General features: G+C 39.6%; 1 protein-coding gene across 2 annotated transcripts in view; it reads right to left on the reverse strand.

Moving 5' to 3' along the window:
* Positions 1–22,472, reverse strand: part of ZMYM2 (zinc finger MYM-type containing 2) — a 109,397-nt gene extending 86,925 nt beyond the window's left edge. For both annotated transcript variants that reach the window (XM_021678323.1, XM_021678322.1), the window contains exons 1-2: positions 22,393–22,472; positions 21,189–21,254 (exon numbers count right to left, since the gene is read on the reverse strand). The gene's annotated coding sequence lies outside the window, so the exon portion shown is untranslated. The remainder of the gene's footprint in view (positions 1–21,188; positions 21,255–22,392) is intronic.
* Positions 22,473–27,162: the final 4,690 nt, after the last annotated feature.

Here is a 27,162-nt window from a genome sequence, read left to right on the forward strand (position 1 = left end):
AATCAGATAACCAAGATAAAATGGACAAATTCCTAGATATACACAAGTACCAAAACTAACTCAAGAAAGAATATAAAATCTAGGGGTGACTGGCTGACTCAATCAGTAGAGTATGCAAATCTTGGGGTTGTATGTTTGAGCCCCACACTGGGTGTAGAGATCACATAAAATAAAATTAAATTAAAATTAAATAAAATAAAATCTAAATAGAACTACAATAAGCAAGGAGATTAAATCTGTCATCAAAAGTCTCCCAACAAAGAAATGTCCAGGAACAGATAGTTTCACTGATAAATTCTACCAAACATTTGAAGAATTAACATTGATCCTTCTCAAACTGGTCCCAAAAAATTGAAGGGGAGAACACTTCCAAATTCATTCTACAAGGCCAGCATTACTCTGAAACCAAATCCAGACAAAGACATTACAAGAAAACTACAGGCCAACATTCCTTATGAATATAAATGTAAAACTCCTCAACAAAATAGCAAATCAAAACTGGGAGCATATTAAAAAGATTATGTATCATGGCTATGTGGGATTTATCCCAGAATGCAAGGGTAATTCAACTTAAGAAAATCAAAATAATATACCATATTTATAGTCAGAAGGGGGGAAAAAAAAACACATGATCATCTCAATTGAGGCAAAAAAGATTTTGACAACACACATCATGCTTTTATGATAAAAATAATAAACTAGCAAGAGAAGGAAATTTCTGCAACATGATAAAGGCCATATATGGAAAAAAAATGGCTAGCATCACAATGGTAAAAGATGGAATGCTTTTCCTCTAAGATTAGAACGATGAACCACTGCCTACTTTCATCATTTTAATTCACCATATTACAGGAAGTTCTGGCCAGAGCAATTAGGCAAGAAATAAGAGAAATCCAAAGAGAAAAAGGAAAATAATCATTTCTGCAGATGTAATTTTTTTTCTTTGTTTTTTTTAAGGGGGGGATGGTAAATTAAAATTAAAGACACAATAAGTGGAAAGACGTCTTATGTTTATGGATTGGAAGATTAACATTAAGACGACAATACTATACCTGAAGCAATCTACAGATTTGATGTAATCCCTATCAAACCCCAAATGTTTTTTGCAGTGTCATCCCAAAATCCACATGGATCTCAAGGAACAAGAATGATTTCAAAACTTACTATAAAGCTACAGTACATTAAGAGCTTGGTACTGGGGTGCCTGGGTGGCTCAGTCGTAAGCATCTGCCTTCGTCTCAGGTCATGATCCCAGGGTCCTGGAATTGAGCCCCACAGCCTGCTTCTCCCTCTCCCACTCCCCCTGCTTGTGTTCCCTCTCTCGCTGTGTCTCTCTCTGTCAAATAAATAAATAAAATCTTAAAAAAAACAAAAAAAACAACAGCTTGGTACTGACATAAAGACAAATATATAGACCAATGGCATAAAATAGAGAGCCCAGAAAGAAATCTCCAGATATTTGGTCTAATGATTTGACAAGGATTCCAAGACCATTCAATGATAAAGTACAGTTATTTTAAAAAGAGGGAGAGAAAGAATAGAACCCTTACCTTACACCATATATAAAAATTAACTCAAAATGGGTCAAATACCTATATTTAAAGAACTAAAACTACAGAACTCTTAAAACAGAGGGGAAGCTTCATGACTTTGGATTTGTCAATGATTTCCTGGATACAAGACATTAAAAACATAGGCAGTAAAAGAAAAACTAAATAAATTGGACATCAAAATTAAAAACTTTTGTGCTGAAAGAACACTGACATTCAAGATTACTCTCGACCCAGCAAAGTTTTCCATCAAGACTGAAGGAGACAAAGAATTTTCCAAACGGGCACGTGGGTGGCTCAGTTGGATAAAGCATCTTCTTCAGCTCAGGTCATGATCCCGGAATCCCCGGATCCAGCCCCACATCAGGCTCCCTGCTCAGCAGGGAGTCTGCTTCTCCCTCACCCTCTGCTCCTCTCCCTGCTCATGCTCACTCTCTCTACCTCAAATAAATAAAATCTTTAAAAAAAAAAAAAAAAGAATTTTCCAAACAAACAAAAGCTGATGGAGTTCATCACCACTAGCCTGACCTTAAAGAATGTTAAAGAGAGTTCTCAAGCTAAAACTAAGACACTAATTATAACAGGAAAACATATGAAAAATATAAAATTCACTAGTAAAGTGAAAAAAAATTTAGAACTTTTGTGCCAAAAACATCACCTAGAGAATAAAAACAAAACACAAATATTTGCAAATCACATATCTGATAAGGGATTTTTATATCCAAAAAATATTAAGAAATCCTACAACTCAACAAAAATAATTTTAAAAATGGGCAAAAGAATTAAGTAGATACTTTCCCCACCCCCAAAGAAAATATACAAATGACCGATAAGCACAAGAAAAGATGCTCAACAGCATTAGTTAGGGAAATACAAATCAAAACCAAAAGATATCATCTCACATCCATAAGGATAGCTACTATCAAAACAAACAAAAAGAACTGTTTCTGAGGCGAAATTCGTTGGTTGAAGAAACTCGATCCTTTGTGCACTGATGTTGGGCTAGAAACAGCAGATATAGAAAGCAGTATAGAGGTTACTCAAAAATTAAAAATTAAATTACCATATGATACAGCAAACCCACTTCTGGGTACATATCTAAAAGAAATGAAAGCAGGATTTCCAAGAGATATTTGCACATTTACATTCATAGCAGCATTACTCACAAATAGCCAAGAAGTGGCAACCAAAAGTCCATGGGCAAATGATTAAATAAAATGTGATATATACATACAATGGAATATTATTCGGCCTTAAAAAGAAAGGAAAATCTATTGCATGCTATGACATAGATGAATCTTGAGGACATTATACTAAGTGAAAAAAGATAAATACTGTATGATCCCACTTATATGAAGTATTTAAAGAAGTCAATTCACACAAACATAAAGTACGTGGGCAGTTACCAGGGGCCGAGGAGAGGAGTAGATGGGGAATTGTTTAATGGGTACACAGTTTCAGTTTTTCATGATGAAAAAGTCTGGGGGATTTGCTGCACAACAACGTGAATATACTTAACACTACACTGAGCTATACACTTAAAAATGCTTATCATAGTAAATTTCATGATATGTGTTTTTTACAATTAAAAATTTTTTAAAAAGGAAAAAAAACAAAATGACAACCACTTCACAGCAATTAGGATGGATTTTTTTTTTTTATAAAGAATAACAAGGTGGGCACCTGGGTGGCTCAGTCAGTTAAGCATCTGCCTTCAGTTCAGGTCATGATCCCAGAGTCCTGGGATCGAGCCCCTGCTGAGAGGGAGCCTGCTTCTCTTCTACCCTTTGCCCCACTGCTTATGCTCTGTCAAATAAAATATTTAAAAAAAAAACAATAAGAAGGTGAAAATGTACAAAAATTAGAACACTTCTGAAAGAAAAAATTTGCATACTTCTGCACTGCTGCTCAGAGCCATGTAAAATGGGGTACAGCCACTGTGGAAAACAGTTTGGGGGTTCCTCAAAAAGTTATACATAAATTTAACACGTGATCAGTCAATTCCACTTCCTGGAATATACCTAAAAAGAAATGAAAGATGGGACTCATGTGAATACCTGTGAACCAATGTTCACACCAGCATTATTTACGATGGTCAAAAGGGAGAAACAGCCCAAAAGTCTATCAACAAATTAATGAGACAAGCAAGATGTAAATACAATGGATTATTATTCATCCCTAAAAAGTCTGATACATGCTACAACATAGAAAACCTTGAAAACATTATGATAAGTGAACTAATTCAGACACAAAAGGGCAAAAATTTTCTGGTTCTACTTATTTGAGGTACCTAGAATATAAGAGACAAAGGTAGAACAGAAGTCACGAGGAGCTGGGGGGAAGGGGTACTGGGCACTATTGTTTAATACTATATAGACTTCCTGTTTGGATGATGAAAAAGTTCTAGAGATAGATAATGGTGATTTTTTAAAAACATTTGTGAATATACTTAATGCCAATGAACTGTACGCTTAAAAATAGAAAAAAAATAGAAAATTTTACGTTAGTGTATTTTACCAGACATCTATATGGGAGAAAAAATACCAGAAATAAACACAATGATGAACTACGAAAAAAATATTTGCAACACACAGGGGGGGGGGGGGGGAATCAAGACAAAGAGGTCTTATAGTCAATAAGATAAACCAACAACCAAAGAAAATAAAGGACAAATAAAAAAAGAACATAGTTCACTAGAAAAGAAATACAAATGGCTCTTAAATATATGAAATATTTAGAAGAAACGTAAATTTAAATTCTAAAGGGACACCACTTTTTGCTTACACTGACAAAGATCAAAAGGTTCCTCAAAAAGTTAAAAATAGAACTACCCTACAATCCAGCAATTGCACTAGGTATTTACCCAAATACAAAAATACTAATTCAAAGGCATATGTGTACCCCAATGTTTACATAGCAACATTATCTACAATAGCCAAATTATGGAAACAGCCCATGTCCATCAACTGATGAATGGATAAAGAAGATGTGGTATATATATGTATGCATGCACACATCCACACACTCAGCCATGAAAAGGAATGAAATCTTGCCATTTACAACAACGTGGATGAAGATAGTGTATTATGCTAAGCGAAATAAGTCAGAGAAAGAGAAATACCGTATGATTTCTCTCATATATGAATTTAAGAAACAAAACAAATGAACAAAGGGAAAGAATAAAAAGAGGCAAACCTAAAAAAAATTTTTTTTTAATTTAAAAATTTTTAAAAATAATTAAAAAAAAAAAAAGAGGCAAACCAAGAAACAGACTCTTAACTATAGAGAACTGATGGTTACCAGAGGGGAGGGATGGGTTAAATAGGTGATGTGAATTAAGTACACTTGTGATAAGCACCAGGAGCTGTATGGTAGTGCTGAGTCACCATACTGTACACCTGAAACTAATATTACACTGTGCATTAACCAACTAGAATTTAAATAAAAACTTAAGAAAAAAAGGATTAATAATACAGAAAGAGTCTCATACTATAAAGCAGTGTAAATTGGTACAACTTCTATGGAGGGCAACTCAAAAAAATACTTCTTTAACAAAGCAATTCCACTTCTAGGCATCCTTCCTATAGACATATCATCACGTTTTGAAGAACAAAACAGGATATTTATTGAAAAGTAAAATGACTGAAACACCTTAAATTTCTCTCAATAGACCACTGATAAACTGAATGATGATGATGACACAATGAAATATTTTGCAGTCCTGGAAACAAGGCAGCTCTAAATGTACTTACATACTAATATGGAATAACCTCTCATATAAATTAAGTGCAAACAAGGTACAGAACAATGGATAAACAAAGACCATACACACAGAGAGAAGCACACACATACATACACACAGGCATGCATAGACTATCTCTAGATAAATTTTCACTAAAATGGGGTGCCTGGGTTGCTCATTCAGTTAATTAAGTGTCTGCCTTTGGCTCAGGTCATGATCCCAGGGTCCTGGGATACAGCCCCACGTTGGGCTCCCTGCTCATCAGGGAACCTGCTTCTCCCTCTTCCTCTACCTGCCACTCCCCCTGCTTGTGCTCTCTTTCTGTCAAGTAAATAAATAATATCTTTAAAAAAAATTTTCGGGCGCCTGGGTGGCTCAGTTGGTTAAGCAACTGCTTTCGGCTCAGGTCATGATCCTGGAGTCCCTGGATCGAGTCCCGCATCGGGCTCCCTGCTCGGCAGGGAGCCTGCGTCTCCCTCTGACCCTCCCCCCTCTCATGTGCTCTCTCTCTCTCTCATTCTCTCTGTCTCAAATAAATAAATAAAATCTTTAAAAAAAAAAAAAAAAAAACATTTTCTAAGAAAATGACAACAGTGGTTTGCCTGTATGGAAGAGCACTATGTAGATGGGTCAGGGACAGAGGAACATCTTCCTTCCCACTGTTTACCCTTTTTACCTTTTAAATTTGGTACCATATCCATACACACTTGGATCTGATTAGGGCTTCAGTGAATTTAGAAAGTTGGAAACAAAAAAATTAACACTTTGACATTATTGAATCCTTCCCATCCAGACTTATGCATACCTTTCCAGTCTATGTCCTATATTATTTTACAACTTTCTTCATAAAAGCCTTGCATATTCATTATAGTTATTCCTATCTCTTGCAATAGTGAAAAGTATCTTTCCCATTACATTATAAAATGTTTACATAGCAAAGAAACACAATAAGGTGTAGAAATATACAAAATGAAAAAATATACTATATGTACTATATATACATATATATTTGTAACAAATATAACAGAGAATTGATATGCATACTTTAGAAAGATCACAAACTGACAAAAATTTGGGGCACCTGGGTGGCTCCATCAGTTAAGCGTCCGACTCTTGGTTTCGGCTCAGGTCATGTTCTCAGGGTTGTGAGATGAAGCCCTGAGTCCGGCTCTGTGCTCAGCAGGGGAATCTGCTTGAAATTCTTTCCCTCTTCCTCTCCCGCCCCCTCTGCCACCCGGCCCCACATGAGCTGTCTAAAATCAATAAATTCTTTAAAAAAAAAAAAATAAGTAGACAAAAATTTAACTATTTGATAATATCCAGTGTTCACAAGAATGTGGAGAAACTAGTGGAAATGCAATCAATATAGTGGTCCAGCTGAAGACAATCTGACAGTTATCTATCAGAACATATACGCATATACTCTGACTCAGCAATTCCTATTCTCACACCTATTCTCAGAACTTCCCCCTAGCAAAAACACGCAGGAACCCAGAGAAACTACTACACATATATTCTGTGTAGCATTATAATAAAACATTGCAAAAAGACTAAACGTCCATCAACAGAATGTCTAAACTATGTTAAATCTATCACATGAAATATCACACAACAGTTAAAAGAGGTAGATCTTTATGTACCAACTCAAAGATATCTAAGGCATACCACTAAGTGAAAAAAGTTGGAGAAAGATATGTATAGTACACATGATTTTAAAATGCACACATGAAATTACTATATAATTCTCATGGGTACATGTTAGTTTGTACACAGAAAAGAATTTGAAGTAATCAACACTAAATTGATAATACCACCACTAATCTCTGAGGAAGTGAGGGAAGGGGCCAGGAAACCAATGACTGATGACTTAACAGATAGGTAATGCCCTCATGATGCTTACAATTTAGTCACAAAAGTTTCTTTTTAACATATCTTCATCAGATATCTAAAATGATGCTACTCTGGCTTTAGAAACTGATAAAAATTGTTTCATTAATATACTAAAAATCCATTCAAGGGTTATGATAGAGTCTAAACAAAAATCCCTTTGATCTAATAAACAAATCAACTCATTCAGGTTATCTCTAGGGCATAGAATTTCCAGGCATATGGAATAATTTCTTTCCCATAGGACCACAATTTAACTGCAAGGTACTTTCAAGTAACTTTCACTTTTATTGTGGATCTCATCCATTCCCTTATTTTTAAATATTACCAATACCCTGGTCTCCTTAATTTATCTCAAGCAAGATGTTTCAAAATCCTGAACTGCCTACTTCCTACATCTAGTACTTTTAACTTGCTCTTTCACTCTCATATCCACACATTCTCCATTCCGCCATTTAGGGAAGTTATGTGTCTAGCTCTCATACCAGAAACCTTCAGGTCATTCTTAGTTTTTTCTTTCTTCACTTACAGCCATGTCATCCCCAAGTCCTATCCTACTTCCAAAATAAATATTGAAATTGTCCACTTTGATCCATCTCTTCTGATATACCTTTAGCTGTAAAAATTCACCATTTTGCTTCTGGATCACTGACATTACCTACCATATTTCCCAGAATACCCAAAGATCCTTTAAAAAATTAAATCAGATTATACCAATCACTTCTTACATGGCTTTCCAGTGTACTTAGGAGAAAACCTAAGATTTTCCCCCTGACTTGTAAGATTCCTGCCAGATTTGATCACTGCCTACAGCTAGGCTCAATTTCAGCACTATTCTTCACTGCTTTGCTCATGATGCTTCTGCTAAACTAAGTCTTTTAGTTCGTGGAAGAGTCCAAAACCCTCCTTGTCCCAAGGTGTCTGAAACAATCTCTTCTGAACGTCTTTCCAGTCTCAGTATAAATGTCACTCCCTCGTCTTTAGAGGCAAGGGAAACAAAATCAAAAATAAACTATTAAGGGGCACCTGGCTGACTCAGTTGGTAGAGCACACAACTCTTAATCTTGGAGTCGTGCGTTCAAGCCCCACGTTGGGCTTAGGGCTTACTTAAAAAGAAATAAAATAAATTAAATAAAATGCTGGGACTACAACAAAATAAAAAGCTTCTGCACAGTGAAGAAAACAACCAACAAAGCTAAAAGGCAACCTTTGGAATGGGAGAAGATATTTACAAATGATGTATCTGATAAAGGATTAGTATCCAAAATATATAAAGAACTTTTAAAACTCAACACCCAAAAAAAACCAATAATCCAATTAAAAAATGGGCAGAAAACATGAACAGACATTTAAAGACAAACAGATGGCCAACAGACACATGTAAAGATGCTCAACATCACTTATCATCAGGGAAATGCAAATCAAAACTATAATGAGGTATCACTTTACACCTGACACAATGCCTATCAATAACACAAGAAACAACAGGTATTAGTCAGGATGTGGAAAAAGGGGAACCCTCTTGCAGTGTTCGTGGGAATGCAAAGTGGTGCAGCCACTCTGGAAAACAGTATGGAGTTTCCTCAAAAAGTGAAAAATGGAACTACCCTGGGGCGCCTGGGTGGCTCAGTAGGTTAAGCGTCTGCCTCTTGGTTTAGGTTCAGGTCATGATCTCAAGATTCTGAGATCACTCCCCATGTTGAGCTCCTCACTCAGCACGGAGTCTCCTAGAGATTATCTCCCTCTTCCTCTCCCTTTGCTCCTCCCCATGCTCATGCACGCATATGCATGCACTCTCTGTCTCTCTAAAATAATACCTTTAAGAAAAAAGAATGGAACTACCCTACGATCCAGCAATCACACTACTAGGTATTTACTCAAAGAATACAAAAATACTAACTCAAAAGCATATATGCACCCTGATGTTTATAGCAACATTATCTATAATAGTCAAATTATGAAAACAGTCCAAGTGTGCACTGATTGACAAATGGAGAAAGAAGATATGGTGTGTGTGTGTGTGTGTGTGTGTGTAGTATTACTCAGCCATAAAAAAGAATGAAATCTTGCCATGTGCAAAGACATGGATGGAGCTAGAGAGTATTATGCTAAGCAAAATAAGTCAGTCAAAGAACGACAAATACCATATGATTTCACTTGTATGTGGAATTTAAGAAACAAAACCAACAAAGGGAAAAAATAGAGAGAGAGGCAAGCCAAAAAACAGACTCTTAACTATAGAGAACAAATTGATGGTTACCAGAAAGTGGATAGGTTAAATAGGTAAGGGGGTGGGGGAGACCTGGGTGGCTCAGTCAGTTAAGCATCTGCTTTGGCTCAGGTCATGATCCCAGGATGCTGGGATGGAGCCCCACATCGAGCTCCCTGCTTAGCAGGGAGCCTGCTTCTCCCCTTCTGGCTCCCCCTGCTTGTGCTCTCTCTCTCTGTCAAATAAATAAAAATAAAATCTTTAAAAAAATAAAATAGGTAATAGGGATTAAGGAGTGTACTTGTGATGAGCACCGGGTAGTATATGGAAGTGTTGGATCACTGTATTATATAGCTAAAACTAATATTGCACTGTATGTTAACTGGAATTTACAATATAAACTTATAAAAATAAAAATAAATGTCGCTCTCTCAAGAGCCTTCCCCATCAAACACTTCATTAACCCATCTCTGGTCTAAATAAATTCTCCCTTATTATACTCGCATCATCACACACATTTCCTCAGCTGCAGTTATCCAGTCTGTAATTTTGTTTACTTGTAATCTGTATCCCCCATTAGACTGTATGTTCCATGAGGGCAGAGACCTATGTTTATTGTCTATCACTGTATCCTCTGTAGTTAACATAATGCCTGAATAATTACTGAATATTTTTTTCTAATAAAGGGAGGTAACAAATAACTTCTGTCGGTTCTTTGGTTTTTTGCTGCTACGCCCCATCACCTCCCTACAACTGAATTCTAGCTCTATCTATCCCTCCCTTCCTGTGGTCCAAAAAACAAACATTTTACCCTTGAGCTTCAGTTTACCCATTATAAAACAGGAAATTAAAATAATGTCCTCAAAAGACAAAACAATAAAAATCTCTGCCCTGTGTCTTTGGTCATGACTTTTTATTACTTCCATTTTCAATCTACATAATTAGTAACACGGCTTAATCTTAGACCCTAATAAAAGGTTATCATGCCCTATCCCTTTTTAACCCTTAACCAAGAAAGCTAAATAAACCCACACCTCCTTCTCCATAGCTGGTTTAAAATCTACAATAAAACAAGTAAACTTCAACCATGTATGTTAATTTGGAAACATGCATTTATTCTTAAAACACTTGGTATTCCAAATCTATGATCTAGTATAATGACTGTCTGATACCAAATTTACCCAGTTTTTTAACATGATGGAATAAAGGGCTTTACAAAAAGAATATACTATGTTTACACGAGTTCAGAAGTCCCATGATTAAGACCCATCTAACCTAATGAAACAATAATACCTGCATCAATAAGCAAATGAGATCACAGATTCAAAAAGGCTTCAGGTACTAAGAATCTATTTGTCCAATACAGATTATTACTAAAGAAAAATCTATTCCCTCTGTTTTTGAAGACTCAAATCTCATGACAATTTTTTTCAAGACAAGATTTTTCATTTATTCATCTGAAAGATAGAGCACAAGAGCACAAGTGGTGGGGGAGGTTTCAGAGGGAGAGGAAAAACCAGACTCCCCACTCAGCAGGGAGCCCAACACAGGGCTGGAGCCCAACACAGGGCTAGAGCCCAGGTCGCAGGGATCATGAACTGAGACGGAGGCAAGGCTTAACCAACTGAGCCACCCAGGCGCCCTGAAACTCATGACAATTTTTACCAGCATCCTCGCCCAGAGATATGTTCTTCAGATGTTCATTGATTGGTCTTAAAATGAAAGGAATACAAAGAGAAATAGAGTACACCAAAGAAAATCTGTGTTTCCTCCCCTTTGGTAGACCAATTACAGAAAGTAAATAGACAATCCTACCCATCATTTACAATTCAATGTTTTTTTTTTCAAACTATCTAGTAAATATGTAAAACTCTGAAGCAAAGGCACAGTCTTATTTTAGTTTATACCTTTTATTCAACCCCTTCATGACTTTGAGTTCTACCTTTTTGTCTCTGAATTTTATCACATCGCTAATAAAATAATAACTACCATTTATAAAAGACATACTTGGTAGTATGCTCATCACAACGACCTTAAAATTTACCTTAAATATATTATTATTGTTACTACCCCAATTTGCAGATGAATAAACTATTTTGTGTAAGCAGGTAGCTTCCCTATGTTCTACTGTTGCCATAGGTGCAAAACCAGAGTTTGTGCCCTAAGTGGACATACTTTTCATTATACCACATTATCCCTCAACCACAAAGAACTGAGACTTACGAACTATTCTAATACATCAACCATTAGAATTCAAACGTTAATCAACTGAAGATTTTTGCAACATAAGGATAGGGAAGGAATTACAAGAATGTCAGACTTGTGTAGAAAATGTCAGTTATTGGTAATAATAATATACATGCAAAATATTAGTATGAATAGCAGGGAAAAAATTACAGGAATACACATTTAAAAACATAAACATCTCAAATAAAATGGGATTGGGGGGAATTTCCATTTTCTATATCACATTTTTTTAGTACTTTAAGATTTTAAGGGCATGTTTTATTTTTATGACCAAAATATTAAGAACTGTCCTGGTCTGACATGCAAGTAACTACTAATGGCTATATATTACCTATTATGCTTCATTGTTTATACTCATTCATTTACATGATTATCTCTTCAAAATCAACACTGAGAACCTATTAAAAATCACATATAACACATTTCCTAACTGATTTTTTCTTTTTAAGGGTTTTAAAGCTTAGTTCCTATTTTGTTTCACATGCCAACAAGAATCTCTCAAATTTTTACAAAGTGAGCAATGTGATCAGACTGGGCTTTATGAAAAATTAATCTGGCTGTAGACTGGAATAAAGAATAGGATGAAAGTCGCCTTGTAAATATAACTCCCTATTACTGAACACAATGGACTACAGTCAATGTACAAAACAAAACTAGAAAGACCTGAGTGCCTTAGGACATAAGAACTCTTAAAGGTCTCAACATTTGAGCCAAATGAGGGGAAGTAAAGGAGATGGAAGTACAAGACCACATTAAGTTTGCAGTCCCAGAAATCAGAGTTTCAAGGAATATTAAATTTCAAATGCTAGATAATAAAGCAAAAAAAGAAACACTTAAGGATTTGACAATTAAATCACTAGAAATCTCAAAAATACAGATTTGGTATAGTGTTGCGAGCACAAATCAGTGAAATTTTCTTTTGAAAAATAAGGGGAAAATGAAGCAGTTAGGAGGTGTGGAAAGATTCTGCAGAGATTCTGAAGGATAGAGCACTTTAGCATACTTATAGACTAACAAAGGAGCAGGCAGAGAGAAATCAGTGAAGATAAAGAATTCCTCCCCTCTACTATCAAGATGAGCATACAGTGAGTTTATTTTACCAGTGGTGGCAAAAAAATTCATGATGTTTGGTCCGTTCAGATTAAGAATCTTAGCAGCTATTAACTGAGCACCTATTGGCCAGTCACATACTCTGTATGATTTTTAATTTTTATCTCATTGCAATCACAGAAAAGCAGGCATTATTATACTCATTTGTCAGATGAGTAAACTAAGGCTCAGAAGTTAAATAACTTACTAAAGATCACAAACTGGTAAATAAATGGTAGAGCGAAATTGGTTTTAACAATTTTAGAGGGGCATAGTTTTCATACAACAAAAATTTACTTATTTTAGGGTTCCCTGAGTCAGTTAGGCGAGTACCTCTTGATTTCACTCGGGTCATGATCTCAGGGTCCTGAGATCGAGCCCTGCAACAGGGAGTCTGCTTGGGATTCTCTCTCTTCCTTTCCCTCTGCCCCTCCCTCCAGTAGTGCACTTTCTGTCTCTCTCTCTCTCTAAAATAAATAAATCTTTAAATTTACTCATTTTAAGTGAAAAGTTTGACAGTTCTTTGTAAATTTATAAACTTATGCAGTTATCATCACAATCTAGTTTAAGAAAACTTTCATCATCCTAAAAGTCCCCTCATAAGCAAGGGCGGATTTGAACCCCAATCCCCCTGGCTCCAAACTCATGTCACACTGCAAATCCCCTAGCAACATCAAGTAACAAAAAGAACTTGTTTAGGCAGAAAAAACTCAAATTAAGTCCCACTAGTTCTCCTTCCATGTGAGGCACCAACATACCACTAGAACCACACCCACATTCCATGATCTCAGCGAATTCAAAAGTTTACTAAAATTTGGATATGCCTCATACCAGTAGAGCAAAAAAAGTACTGATACTATGTGGTATTTTTTTTTTTTTTTCTAAATGTAAAAGCAGTTAGAAATGGGAAAAACAAATGGACACTAAAGTCCAGGAGGAAGATAGGATGAAACCAGCTGAGCAATGACGTAAGGATGGAAAATGTAATATACAAATGAAGAAAAGAAAATAATAGAAATCAGGAGTTTGGGTCATGGAAGACAAAGACTAACTAGAAAAGAAGCTTCTCTTTGATATGCAACATAAAACTGTTCAAATATAGAATGAAATGACTTACTAAGCAGGAGTTAAAACTTATTTAAGAAACAGAACTATGTAATATTAAGAGAGTCAAACAAAAATAAAAACACAAAGTGAGACAATATTCATAGTAATTAAAGCTGTAAAGTTAAGGGGCGCCTGGGTGGCTCAGTCGGTTAACTGTGTGCCTTTGGCTCAGGTCATGATCCCAGTATCCTGGAATCAAGCCCCAAGTCTGCTGCTCCCTCTCCTTCTGCCCTTCCCCCTGCTCACCCCCCCCCCCCCCGCCCCGCTCATGTGCATGCGCGCTCTCTCTCTCTCTCTCAAATAAATAAATAAAATCTTAAAAAAAAAAAAGTGTCCAACTCTTGATTTCAGCTTGGGTCATGATCTCAGGGTTATGGGATGGAGCCCCGTCCGGCTCTGCACTGGGTGTGGGGTCTACTTGGGATTCTCTCTCTCCCTCTCCCTCTGTCCCTTCCCTACTCGAAAGTATACGCACCCTCTCTCTCTCTCTCTAAAAATAAATTAATTAATTAATAAAATTGTAAAGTTAAAACTAGCTTAATCTTTTTTTTTTTAAAGATTTTTTTTTTTATTTATTTGACAGAGACACAGCGAGAGAGGGAACACAAGCAGGGGGAGTGGGAGAGGGAGAAGCAGGCTTCCCGCGGAGCAGGGAGCCCGATGCGGGGCTCGATCCCAGGACCCTGGGATCATGACCTGAGCCGAAGGCAGACGCTTAACGACTGAGCCACCCAGGCACCCCAAAACTAGCTTAATCTTACAGTAATAATTTTATATAACTAAATTAAAACAAAAAGAAAATTTCCATAACTTCAAAAACAGAACTATGAACATGTAAGAATTTAAATACCTTCTTAGGGCCAGAAATAATTCAACTGAAATAATTAAAATACGACAAGTTTTGAAGGAAAAAAATACAAATAGAGACAGGATAAAAGGATAAAATAAAAATTTTACTTCAACTAAATTTTTACTTCTACTCTAGTATTTCTTTAGTTCTACAGAACTGGAAACAAAATTCACTAATCTGATCATTACTGTCCTAATCAAAATCTTACAAATTCCAGATTAGGGTCCTAGAGTGTAGCATTAGAAATCTAAATGAAATGCTCTTCCAAAACTGAACCAAAGAAAGTGCTGGCCAGGGGCGCCTGGGTGGCTCAGTCGTTAAGCATCTGCCTTCGGCTCAGGTCATGATCCCAGGGTCCTGGGATCAAGCCCTGCATCAGGCTCCCTGCTTAGCGGGAAGCCTGCTTCTCCCTCTCCCACTCCCCCTGCTTGTGTTCCCTCTCTCGCTGTGTCTCCCTCTGTCAAATAAATAAATAAAATCTTTAAAAAAAAAAAAGTGCTGGCCAACTACTAACAACACATTTTTTATGATTACTTGATATATAATAAACATTACAATATATAAATTGTTGAATAAATGATTTCTGCAGGCCCTGATTACCCTGATTACCTCAGTCTGGTCCAGCTGGCTCAATAGTCCAAGAAATACTACACTTTCTAGTCAAAAGACATGCCTCTTAGAAATGATTATTATAAAACTGTTCCGGTATTACAAAAAAAGTCTCTTTAAGTTACAGAAACATAATTTCAGTTCCAAACTCTATAAATCCAGATAATGTATCTATCTATGTGGTTACAATTGGCATTGCCATAAAGTAAAAAAACTAAAGAATTTGTCTCATTGTATGTCACATTTTGTGAACTTTCTTCTCTCTGAAATCTGTAACTAAGAACCACAATCTTACTTAAAATCGCCATTTAAGTATTTTTCTTATCCAACCTAAATGTAGAGTTAGAAAGAAGTTTACTCTAAGAATTGTAACATCTTTCCCAATTTTTTAATGAGGTTGCAACAATTAATTCTACTCCTAGTAAATTACAATTACTCTTAAATTAGAATTTAATATTAATTTTAAATGAGAACCATACTAAATATTTAATAATTTAAGAATAAAATATTTTAAAACTTTTTTTAATGAAGATGTAATTGGCATATAACACTGTATTAGTTTAGGTGTATTTTTTTTAACCTTTAAATTTTAAATTCACATAACAAATTCAACCTTCAAATTCACTAGGAACACAGAGGAAAAAAAAAAAAAAAACCTAGAACACTCTGGAGAAGTAGGAGAAACCTGATGCTTGGCAGTCTATCGATATTAAAGAGAACGGTTAAAATTCTGTAACAGTAATGTAACTCTTCAAGGATAAACAAAAACTAGATAACATGTAATAACGAAACAAATATTCAGAAGTTTTTTCTTAAACCAGACCTATTAAATATTCACTACCTACTTACCCTAATATCAAAAGTTTACTCTCAAATCATTTCTTGTAATATTAAGTATTAATACTTACAGGATAATCAAATCGATAAAAATAAAACCCCAACAGTCATATACTTCTTTCAATTTAAGGACCATGAATTTTTCTTAAATTTTATTACTTCTAACTTTCAATGTACTACTATTAAGTTAAAAATAAAATAGAACTGGGCGCCTAGGTGGCTCAGATGGTTAAGCGTCTGCCTTCGGCTCAGGTCACGATCCCGGGGTCCTGGGATCGAGTCCCGCATCGGGCTCCCTGCTAGGCGGAGAGCCTGCTTCTCCCTCTGCCTCTGCCTCTCTCTCTCTCTCTGACTCTCATGAATAAATAAATAAAAAAAAATTAAAAAAAAAATAAAATAAAATAAAATAGAACAAAGAACAAATCCCAAACTAGTCATGTGACCAAGTGATTTTGTAAACCTCTCTAAACATCCTTTTTAAACTCCACAATAGATTTTCCCATTGGTTTACAAAATTTTTTCTGCAGTTCCAAAGTGTTATATAACACTTGATGCAAAAAATTAATAGATTTTAAAATATGCAACAAAACAGATATGCTCACAGTCCAAATTTTAACACATTTAAGATGACCAATTTATCGTGTTACCAAGTTTGTGTTTGGTCCTGGTCCTTATAATTCCCTTCCCATTTTTATTTTAATAACAGAAACCTAAGATTCCAAAGTAACCTGTTTAAAAAAGAGGTTGCAGATAAAAAAATTTGCAACTCTATGTAAAACAGAATTTTCTTGCTGGTATACAACCAAAATAAAAAATAAAATCCAATTGTTACCCAGAGTCCCATAGTTAAAAATTATGGATTTATGCAACAGCAATTTTTCTCGCTGACAACTTTATAGGTCTTACATATTATTAGAGTTGTGCATAAGAACTTTTACATTTGAATAGTTCAAAAGTCCTGTTCAAGACTAAAATCCCAGTTCTACTCTCTGACAGGAATAGAAGAAAATTAACCAACTGAAATTAAAAAATGGAAAATGCATGGAGTCAAAATAACTTAAAATGCCCTACACAAATAATATTTGAGAATACAGTGGGAGAAAACACTTGCATTTGGGTTCATCTAAAAACACACATGCAAATTGAATATGCCAGAGTCTTCTTAAAATAAATGTTATTCAATATAATAATATATACATTAATATTGTTAATGGGGCAGACAGATATTAATGCCTAAAAGACAAAAAATATAAAATTTCTAATTATACCACACCATTTGACAACATAGAGCTCCCAGTATTTCATATATATTCTTTCCATCGCAATAATACTACAGCATCTGATTGTAAGACTCACTTCGTCTCAAATGCATGGTTTATGCACTTTTGTACGTCAAACAAGGGCAAAATAGAATGATCTTTAAGAAAAGAACACTGCTGGGCGCCTGGGTGGCTCAGTTGGTTAAGCCACTGCCTTCGGCTCGGGTCATGGTCCTGGAGTCCCGGGATCGAGTCCCACGTCAGGCTCCCTGCTCGGCAGGGAGTCTGCTTCTCCCTCTGACCCTCCCCCCTCTCATGTGCTCTCTCTCATTCTCTCTCTCTCTCAAATAAATAAATAAAATCTTAAAAAAAAAAAAAAAAGAAAAGAACACTGCTGGAATGCCTGGGTGGCTCAGTCAGTTAAGTGTCAGATTCTTTTTTTTTTTTTTTAATTTTATTTATTTATTTGACAGAGAAGGACACATCGAGAGAGGGAACACAAGCAGGGGGAGTGGGAGAGGGAGAAGCAGGCTTCCCGCTGAGCAGGGAGCCCGACTCGGGGCTCGATCCCAGGGCCCCGGGATCTTGACCTGAGCCAAAGGCAGATGCCTAAAACTGAGCCACCCAGGCACCCCAAGTGTCGGACTCTTGATTTCGGCTGGCATCATGATCTTGGGGTTGTGAGATCCAGTTCTGCAATCAGGCTCCCACTGACAGTGGAACCTGCTTAAGATTCTCTCTCTCCCTCTCCCTTTGCCCCTCCCCATCCTTCTCCCTCTCAAAAACAAACAAACAAAAAAACCCCCACTGCCGTACAAAGACAATACGTCAAGCTCTATATCCATGCAAAAGCCTGAAACATTCCTGTATCAGCATCTATGTGATATCTGAGTAATTCAGGGTTGTCTCACCACATGAGGTACAAAAGTCTGCCCCATGAGATTATGTAACATGGAAAAGTAGAGACCACCCTTTATCTTTCCCCCAAGTGTTTAAAAGGACAGGCAGGGGGGCACCTGGGTGGCTCAGTCTGTTAAGCGTGGGACTCAGATTTTGGCTCAGATCATAATCTCAGGGTTGTACGATCAAGCCCCAAGTGGGGTTCTGCACTTAGCTCAGAGTCCGCTTGAGATTCTCTCCCTCTCCCTCTGCCCCACCCCCCATTTATGCACACACACGCTCTCACTCTCTCTATTTTTAAAAAATCTATAAAACGACAGGCAGGAGAAGAGGAATACATACTATTAAGGATGCACTAAAGAAAGATGCCATAAATATACAAAGTATTTTTAACTGCTGAAACACTTCGTATGTACACATAAAAGCACCTAACTCACATTAAGTGCGCAATAATAAGTATAATAAAGAACTTACTTAGTCAAGGTCAATTAAATCATCAGGTTACCCTCATCTTACTGTCTGGCACATTAAAGAACCATTAGTCAGTCTTTTTAAGCAAAGGAATTTTAAATTCTGAGCTAAATCATTAAGCATAACAAGGACCACATTTTGATGTTATCAGAAAGAACCATGGCTTTCATTAGTATATATGTGTTGACATTACAGACAGTCCTGGTTATACATTTTGTATGAACTCCTCTCCAAATGTCTATTAAATATAACCAATTACCAGCCTTCCCTCATCAACATCACAATTAAGAACAAAAAAAAAAAATCTGAGAAAGTCAAATCTTTTGGGAAAATATGTGGTGATAAAATAAGCATTGCCCCTCTATGTGAAAGATCTGATCCTTGATCCATTATATCAATGACTTACTACCTGAAAAGAGCCTTTAAACTCATCAGACAAGTTATATTCATTCAAGTTGCAGTATTTAAGAAACAATTATAGACTCTGATTTAACACAGGCATATTGAAAAAGGATATATGACTTCTGATACAAATAGACATTTTTTTTTAAGATTTTATTTATTTTTGAGAGAGAGAGAGCGCGCGTGAGCGTGCATGCACGCGCACCAGCGGGGGGGGAGGGAGGACAGAGGGAGAAGCAGACTCCCCGCTGAGCAGGGAGCCCAATGTGGGGCTCAATCCCAAGACCCTAGGTCATGACCTGAGCCGAAGGCAGATACTTAACTGACTGAGCCACCCCACAGCCCCTCAAATAGACAGTTTTTGAATAAGGCAGTAAAATAATCTAATGATAACTGTGATTCTATTATTTTTTAAAAAGGTACTCAGTAAGACTCAAACATTTGCTATCTATTTACCTGTTCTCTAGGAAAATAACATAAGCTGAGAAGATTCTAACCTTGGCTTTTTCACTGTTCCAATTTCCAAATGTGTAAAGCCAGTATATTATGTACTTTAAAACTGGACAGCATAGTTGCTGCACTCAGGCACTTTGATGACACTGCTTGTACTATTATTAGTAATAATACTATTATTACCTCCTGGTACCTCCCTATGCCTCTGTTTCTTCCTCTACAAATTAGAAATAAAAACAGTACATGCATCACTGGTCTCTCACAATATCACACTACCACACCTCATTTTGTGAGGATTTATTACTTAATTCATATTAAAAATCAGTTGGGATATGTGTTGATAATTATAGAATGTAAATGACAGGTACACAAAGGTTCAGCATACTGTCCTCACTCATAAATTTAAGTTTCCATAATAAACATTTTTTTTAAAACTTAGAATTGTGCTGGCATACAGTAAGGGCTCAACATGTGCTACTTTTATTACTCTGCAGGCTACTTGCTAAAACTAAAGGAAATAATACATAAAAGTGCCTTGCATTGTGCCTAGAATGTTGTGTATTAAAATACAAGTTGCTATCCTCACATCATCTTTCAGATCAGTATTCAGCAAATATTCATCATCTGTTAACTATCTTTTGATCCATTTGGGACTTAATATTTAAGCATAAGCTACTATATTTATGACTCACCTCTGACAAAGAGCTACAAGTTACAATATCAACTGTCAGTGAGATACAATGTGTCCAGAGCTCAGGAAATACACTGTGTCCAGAGTGCTAGCTTCACTGATACTTTGTAACTAATCTGAATTGACAAAAATTTTGACTGGTTATGTTTATTTTATGGTCTACCATATTACAAGACCGTTCCTTAAAACCAACAAATTACAAGCATTAAACAATAACTCAGGTGACATTCAAGAATGACTCAAGTGAAGACTAATCAACACAGAAGATGGGACGACTAAGAGATTATCTGGAGCAGTAGAGTAGTGTAATCAGCACAGTAGCTAGTTACCTAGTTGGATAAACTAGAGCACTAGAAGAGTGGACTTCATGCCCTTTCCTAAGCAAAGTCATGTAGAGATCTACCAACTCTTGAACCCCAAGAGTCTTAAATCAGACACAAACAAAAAGTTAAATGATTCTATTTTTCCAAAACCTACAATCAATTATCCATTGTAAAGAAAGAAAAAGTGTTAGAGATGGTTGCATGCATAGCATTTAAAACGAAATAACTTCAATTCCCACTTTGGAACTCTAGAGGGCACCAGAAATATGCCCTCCTTTGCACCACCCCTCCTCCCGGGTAACGTGAGCAGCTGCAGGAGCCCGTCGTCTGGTTGCTGAGGTTGGTATTGCAGCAGCAGGAGAGATGTCTGCAGCGGTGGAAACAGCAGCGCCCACTCCCAGCTGCCTCACCAGCCATTACCCAGGCTTCACCCCGGGGGCAGCTGCCACCCAAGGGAAAGCTCCTCCCCCTCAAAACAACGGGAATAGATAAGTCCCATGGTTGAACCTCTACAACCTGACAACGTCCTCTAAGATCAACAAATTAGGGGCGAAGGACTCACAATGGGGGTGTTTTCCTCACTTTCTGCCAAAGATGCACCAGATAGGGTTGAAGGCGATTCCTGGTCCTGGGGTAAGATGAAAAATGAAAAATGGATCAAGAACATCCAACCAGGTGTGAGAACCAAGCCCTTTCCACCAGGAGGAAGCCGAGAAGGGAATAAGAGGTCAAGGAGGTTTGGCCCTTCTATTATTACTCCCCAGCCCGCGACCAACAATCCCCTCCTACGTAAAGTAGAGAAAAACCACGCAAAACATATATCTGGGACCAAAACCCACGTGAAAGGCAAAATCTGGAGGGAGGAGGCTGGAGGGCACTAAGCCTGCTACTGGGAAGGGGCGGGAGGGGGGGGGAAGGGCAAACGTTGCCTCGACGCCAGCAAGGGAATTGTATTCCCTCCTAAATTTGCCCACCCAGCGTCATCCCCGTCACTCCCGGTACCAATTCGGAGGTAAGGGGCGGTTCACGTCACCGCCTGGCTGCTATCTCCCATATTTGCCCCAAGCAGTTGCCCTGGGCCCGAGACTTGGCCCCCCCCCCCCTTGCAGTCGGCGACCGGCAGCGCTGCCTCCCCGTCCGCCATTAGAGACCCAGCCAAACAATACGTGAGGAGCAAGAGCCGCGCAGCTCAGCCCAGGGAAGAGAAGAGCGACGGAAGGGACCGAGTGGGGGAAGAGGCAGCACCCTCGCCCCGAAAAACTTGGGGACCTCGGGCTACCGCAGAGACGGTGGGAGCGCAGCCCCGAGAGCGCGAGAACGAACTGAGGCGCCCCTCCCCCCACCTTTCCACCACCACCAACCCCCCCCCCCCCCGCAAGAAAGAAAGGAAAAATACCCCGCGACCTCCCACCCTCCCGGCCCGGGCGGCCCCCGCTCCCCGAGCGACCCCCCGCCTCTGGCGTCCGCCTCACCCAGCCCTCCCGGCCTCGCCCTCACTCTCGCAGCCCTTCGGGCCGCACGCGAAGACGCCCGTGACATGAGCGGAGCCCGGAGCAGCCCCCGAGGCCCCGACGCGGCAGCGGCGACGGCGGCCGCGCCGCGGGGTATTAATCCCGGGTCGGTGGGAGGCTCCGGAGGCTGCCCTCACCCATCTCCGCCTCCCCAGTCGCCTCCGCCTCCGCCTCCTCCTCCCGAGGCTGCGCTGCTCCCAGCCACCCCCACTATCGGCGGACCTGGACTGGAAAGACAGCGGGGATAAGCCTCACCCGGTTCTGGCTGCAGCTCCGCGGAACGAACCTCCCCTCCCCCGGCCCACCCCCCTTCGGCAACACGCACAACTCCACTCGGTCCAGTCCCGGGTTTAGCGCTGGTGAGGAGGAGGAGGCGGAGGAGGCGGCGGCGCGTCCGAGCCCGGGAAGGCCCCGCCCGCCTCACCCTCATTGGCTGGCGGGGAGGGCGGGCCGGGGCGCTTCGGGCACGTCCATTGGCTACATCTGCCTTCCTTCAGGACCCCCCTGGAGGGGGTGGTCCGGAGGGCTGTCCATCAGGCGCAGACCACACCCCCGGCGTCGCCGTTCCACTCCCCCCTCCGCCAGCGCTCGGCCCTCGGCAGCGTCCCCTCCCCTCCTTACCCCCGCCTCCCACCCCGCCCCCACCCCCGGGTCCGTCAGGGTCAGGCGGCCCGAGTTTCGCTGTCCGCTGCACCGGCCGCCGGCTCGGTGCCTGGGGGCCCGGGGAGGCCCTCCAGGGCCCGATACAGCCCGAGAGACTGAGGCCGTGGCCGCCTGCCCTAGCTCGGGCCTGGGCGCCCCGGCCCCTGGAGCCGCTCCCAATGACCCTGCCCGAGGAGAGACGGGGCCTCGATGTCCCCAACGCCCTCCCTGTCCAGTTCCTAAAGCCCCCCGTGAGGGGCGAGCCCGGGCAGGGGCTGGAGCGAGGCAAAGTGGGAGGTCGGGGCAGCGCGTGAAGTGGGTTCCCGAATGTGCTGAGGGGAGTGGGAACACTTCCACCCTCGCCTCACCCCCGTGGGGAATTGTCCCCCCACCTCCCGTCATGGCTGCAGGAGGAGACGACGTCCTCCATTTTGTCGGGACTGCTGTGGGAACTTGGGACCAATTCAAAACCAAACCCCGTGGGGCAGGGAAACTTGGCCCCGCGAAGCCCCAACTGGGCTCCGCCATTCGGCCGAGGGGACAGCCCCTGATTCCAGCGTCTGCGCCTGAGGGGCCCTTGGGGGACGGGCGCCACGGTGGAGAGACCCAGACGCCGCTCCCCGCCTCCATCAACCAAGATGGAGGAAGCTGCGGGCTCCCCTGGAGCTAGGCTCCCGCCTGTTGGAGGGGCTGGAGCCTCCCCTCGGTGTGTCCTCGGCGCTGCCGTCGTCCTCCTCCGCAGCCTCTTTCCCTTGCCCTCCCCCAGCCTCTAACCCAGCCTCTCCACTGCCTTCCACCATCTCCTGGTCCTCAACGGTTGATGGAGACTCCACTCCACAGTCTGCTCAATCGCTTCGCCCAACCAGGGCCGGCCCGGTTGCGGGGAGCCGAGCGAAGGTGTGGAGTGTTGCGGCGCGCCCCGGGGCGGGCGTGCCCGGGGAAGCCACATCGACGATGGGGCTTCTCTTTTGTTCATCGTCTACACCTACGTCTTCGGCGCACGTCATGGTGCTGTGCAATTTCCAAGATTCCATGTAAAGATGAAAGTGAGGCCTCTTTCGTCTCACCCTAGTGGTTGTTAGTGGGATTACAATTGATGGTGGGGAAATAATGGATGGATAAATTAGACTTCTCAATATCATGATTATCTAACACCACTGCCTATTAATAAATAGACGTGTGATGTTACAATTTAAAGTTTTGCACGATGATGATGAACATGAGGTTTTTAATGAATTAATCAACTCAGTAAAAACATGTTGAACAGTTTAAATGCCACTTACAGAACGTAAACCAGTAGTTGAGATTCATTCACTCACTATGACTTAAAAATTCAAATAATCCTTCCACCTAGAGTAAATGCAATAAATATACTGCTCTTTAAGTTAAAGAATATCCAACATGTATTTCATTCTCAGAATGGTATTACTTTTGTTTTTAGTAAACATTTTATTTCATAACTGAAAACTGTCAGTTTTCAATACAATATCTTTGTAAGAGTTTATATTACACAGTACTGTTTTACACTGACTTTTTTTAAACATTTTATTTATTCGGGGCACCTGGGTGGCTCAGTCGTTAAGCGTCTGCCTTCGGCTCAGGTCATGATCCCAGGGTCCTGGGATCAAGCCCCGCATCGGGCTCCCTGCTCAGCGGGAAGCCTGCTTCTCCCTCTCCCACTCCCCCTGCTTGTGTTCCCTCTCTCACTGTGTCTCTCTCTGTCAAATAAATAAATAAATAAAATCTCTAAAAAAAAATAAAAATAAAAAATAAAAGATTTCATTTATTCATTTGACAGAGAAAGCACAAACAGGGGGAGGAGCAGAGGGAGAGGGAGAAGTAGACTCCCTGATGACAGGGCACCTGATGTGGGGCTCCATCACATGACCCTGAGATCATGACCTGAGTGGAAGGCAGTCACGTAACTGAGCCACCCAGGTGCCCCTTACACTGACATTTTTGATGTCACTATCTTCACAACAGAAACATCCTCTATTACCAGATGCAGGGCAACGTTGTAATAATTCTGTGAAAACTTACACCATCCCTTTTCTGTTACCACATACCACCACAATAGGTACAGTTCCTTGAGTTTATAGTTGGAAGGCTTGAGTAGAGATACTTCCCAATAAGCTCTGTCATAGACTTAGTTTGAGGAAGTTCTATTCTATCAATTCCCTAGCATTATTGCCATTTTATAATTAATTAACAAGAATAATAATTACAGTAGCATATATTATTCACATTTTGTATCCTTTCATTTAAGTCTTTGTCCAGGAAAATGTTCACTGGGTTGCCTGCATAATACCAAGAAGAAATCTAGTTGAGAGCTTAGCACTGGTAAAAAACCAACCAACCAACCACACTTTTGTCATAATTTACATAAAAATTACACTTTATTTTATACCAAAGTATTTTTAAAAATAAATGGATGTTTATACCAGCATTATTCATAATTTCCATAAAGGTATAAACAACCCAAATGTCCATTAATTGATGAATGTATAAACCAAAAGTGGTATACCTATACAATAATATATTATTCATCCATAATAAGGAATGAAGTTCTGGTCCATGCTATAACATGGATGAACCTTGTAGACATTATACCAAGGGAAATAAACTGAACACAAAAGACCATTTGTTGATGATAGATTATGTGAATTGTCCAGGCTAAGCAAATCTATAGAGACAGAAAGTAGATTATTGGTTGCCTAGGCCTGAGGAAGTGGGAAGAGAATGGAGAAATAAAAGTGTCTAAAATTGGCTGTAGTGATGGTTGGACAACTCTGAATACACTAAAAACATTGAATTGTTCACTTTAAGTGGGAGAACTGTATGGTATGGAATTATAACTCAATAAAGCTACTACTAAAAATGTGTGTGTTTGTGTGTGTGTGTGTGTGTAGTTATTCAGTACTAATCACAAAAGCATACTAAACATTGCACGAAGGCAACATAAAGACATGAGCAGAAGACTTGCATTTCAAATACTTGTTTGGCCACTCAAAACCTTGAGGAAGTTACCTTCTCTCTGAGCCTCAGTATAGTCACTTATAAAACAAAGTAATGCAGCACTGTTGTAAAGACCAAATAACTTAAATGCAAGCAATTTAAAAATGTTAGAAGTTGTTGGGGCCCCTGGGTGGTTCAGTCATTAAGTGGCCAACTCCTGGTTTTGGCTCAGGTCATGATCTCAGGGTGGTGAGATCAAGCCCTACTTTGGGCTCTGCATTCAGCGCGGTGTCTGCTGAAGATTCTCTCGCTCTTCCTCTCTGCCTCTTTCTTTTTTTTTTTTTTTTTAAAGATTTTATTTATTTGACAGAGAGACAGCGAGAGAGAGAACACAAGCAGGGGGAGTGGGAGAGGGACAAGCAGGCTCTCCGCAGAGAAGGGAGCCCAATGTGGGGCTCGATCCCAGGACCCTGGGATCATGACCTGAGCTGAAGGCAGACACTTAACGACTGAGCCACCCAGGTGCCCCTCTGCCTCTTTCTCACCTTCTCCCTTCCCCTCTGCCCTTCTCCCTCTGCTCCTCCATCCACCCTTGTGCTCTCTCTCTAAAATAAATAAATACATCTTTTTAAAAAAAGAAGTTGCTAAAACAATATTATCTTGAAAGTTCTCATCACAAGAAAAACAAATTTATAACTGTGTGGCCATGATATTAACTAGACTTGTGATCATTTCTCTCTCTCTCTCTGTATATATAAATACAATTATACTATATACATATATATGTGTGTATATATATATATATATATATATATATATATAAACTCACCAGTAATTAAGATGCAATATAATAGCTATTCTGAGCACAGCTTAGAAGCCAGAATGCCCAGGTTTGAATTCTGGCTTTATCCACAACTAGCTGGGTGATTTTAGGGATATTTTAACTTTCTAAGCCTAGGGCACCTGGGTGGCTCAATTGGTTAAGCTTCTGCCTTCAGCTCAGGTCATGATTCCAGGATCCTGGGATGGAGTCCCACATCAGGCTCCTGCTCAGTGGGAAGTCTACTTCTCCCTCTGGCTCTGCTCCTCCCTGCTGCTCATGCTCTCTCTCTCTCTGTCAAATAAATAAATAAAATCTTAAAAAAAAAAACAACTTTCTAAGCCTAAGTTTTAACATGTATAAAATGTAGACAATAATTTCACTCTCACAGAGTTTCAGGGTGGGGGGGATTCAGTGGGCATACACAGGTGAAACCTCCTCATACTTATTAGGACCTCAAAAACATTACCTGTTTTTATTATTGATAACTGACTTAGTGGGATATTTTTTAAATCCTTTATAATATTTTGTGAGGAAGAGAAACATACTGATATCTCTACCATCAATACTATGCTAGTGTGTAATCCAAAAAAACATGATCATGATAG

This window comes from Neomonachus schauinslandi, chromosome 3, assembly GCF_002201575.2.
Source record: "Neomonachus schauinslandi chromosome 3, ASM220157v2, whole genome shotgun sequence".
In the NCBI taxonomy this organism is placed as follows: domain Eukaryota; kingdom Metazoa; phylum Chordata; class Mammalia; order Carnivora; family Phocidae; genus Neomonachus; species Neomonachus schauinslandi.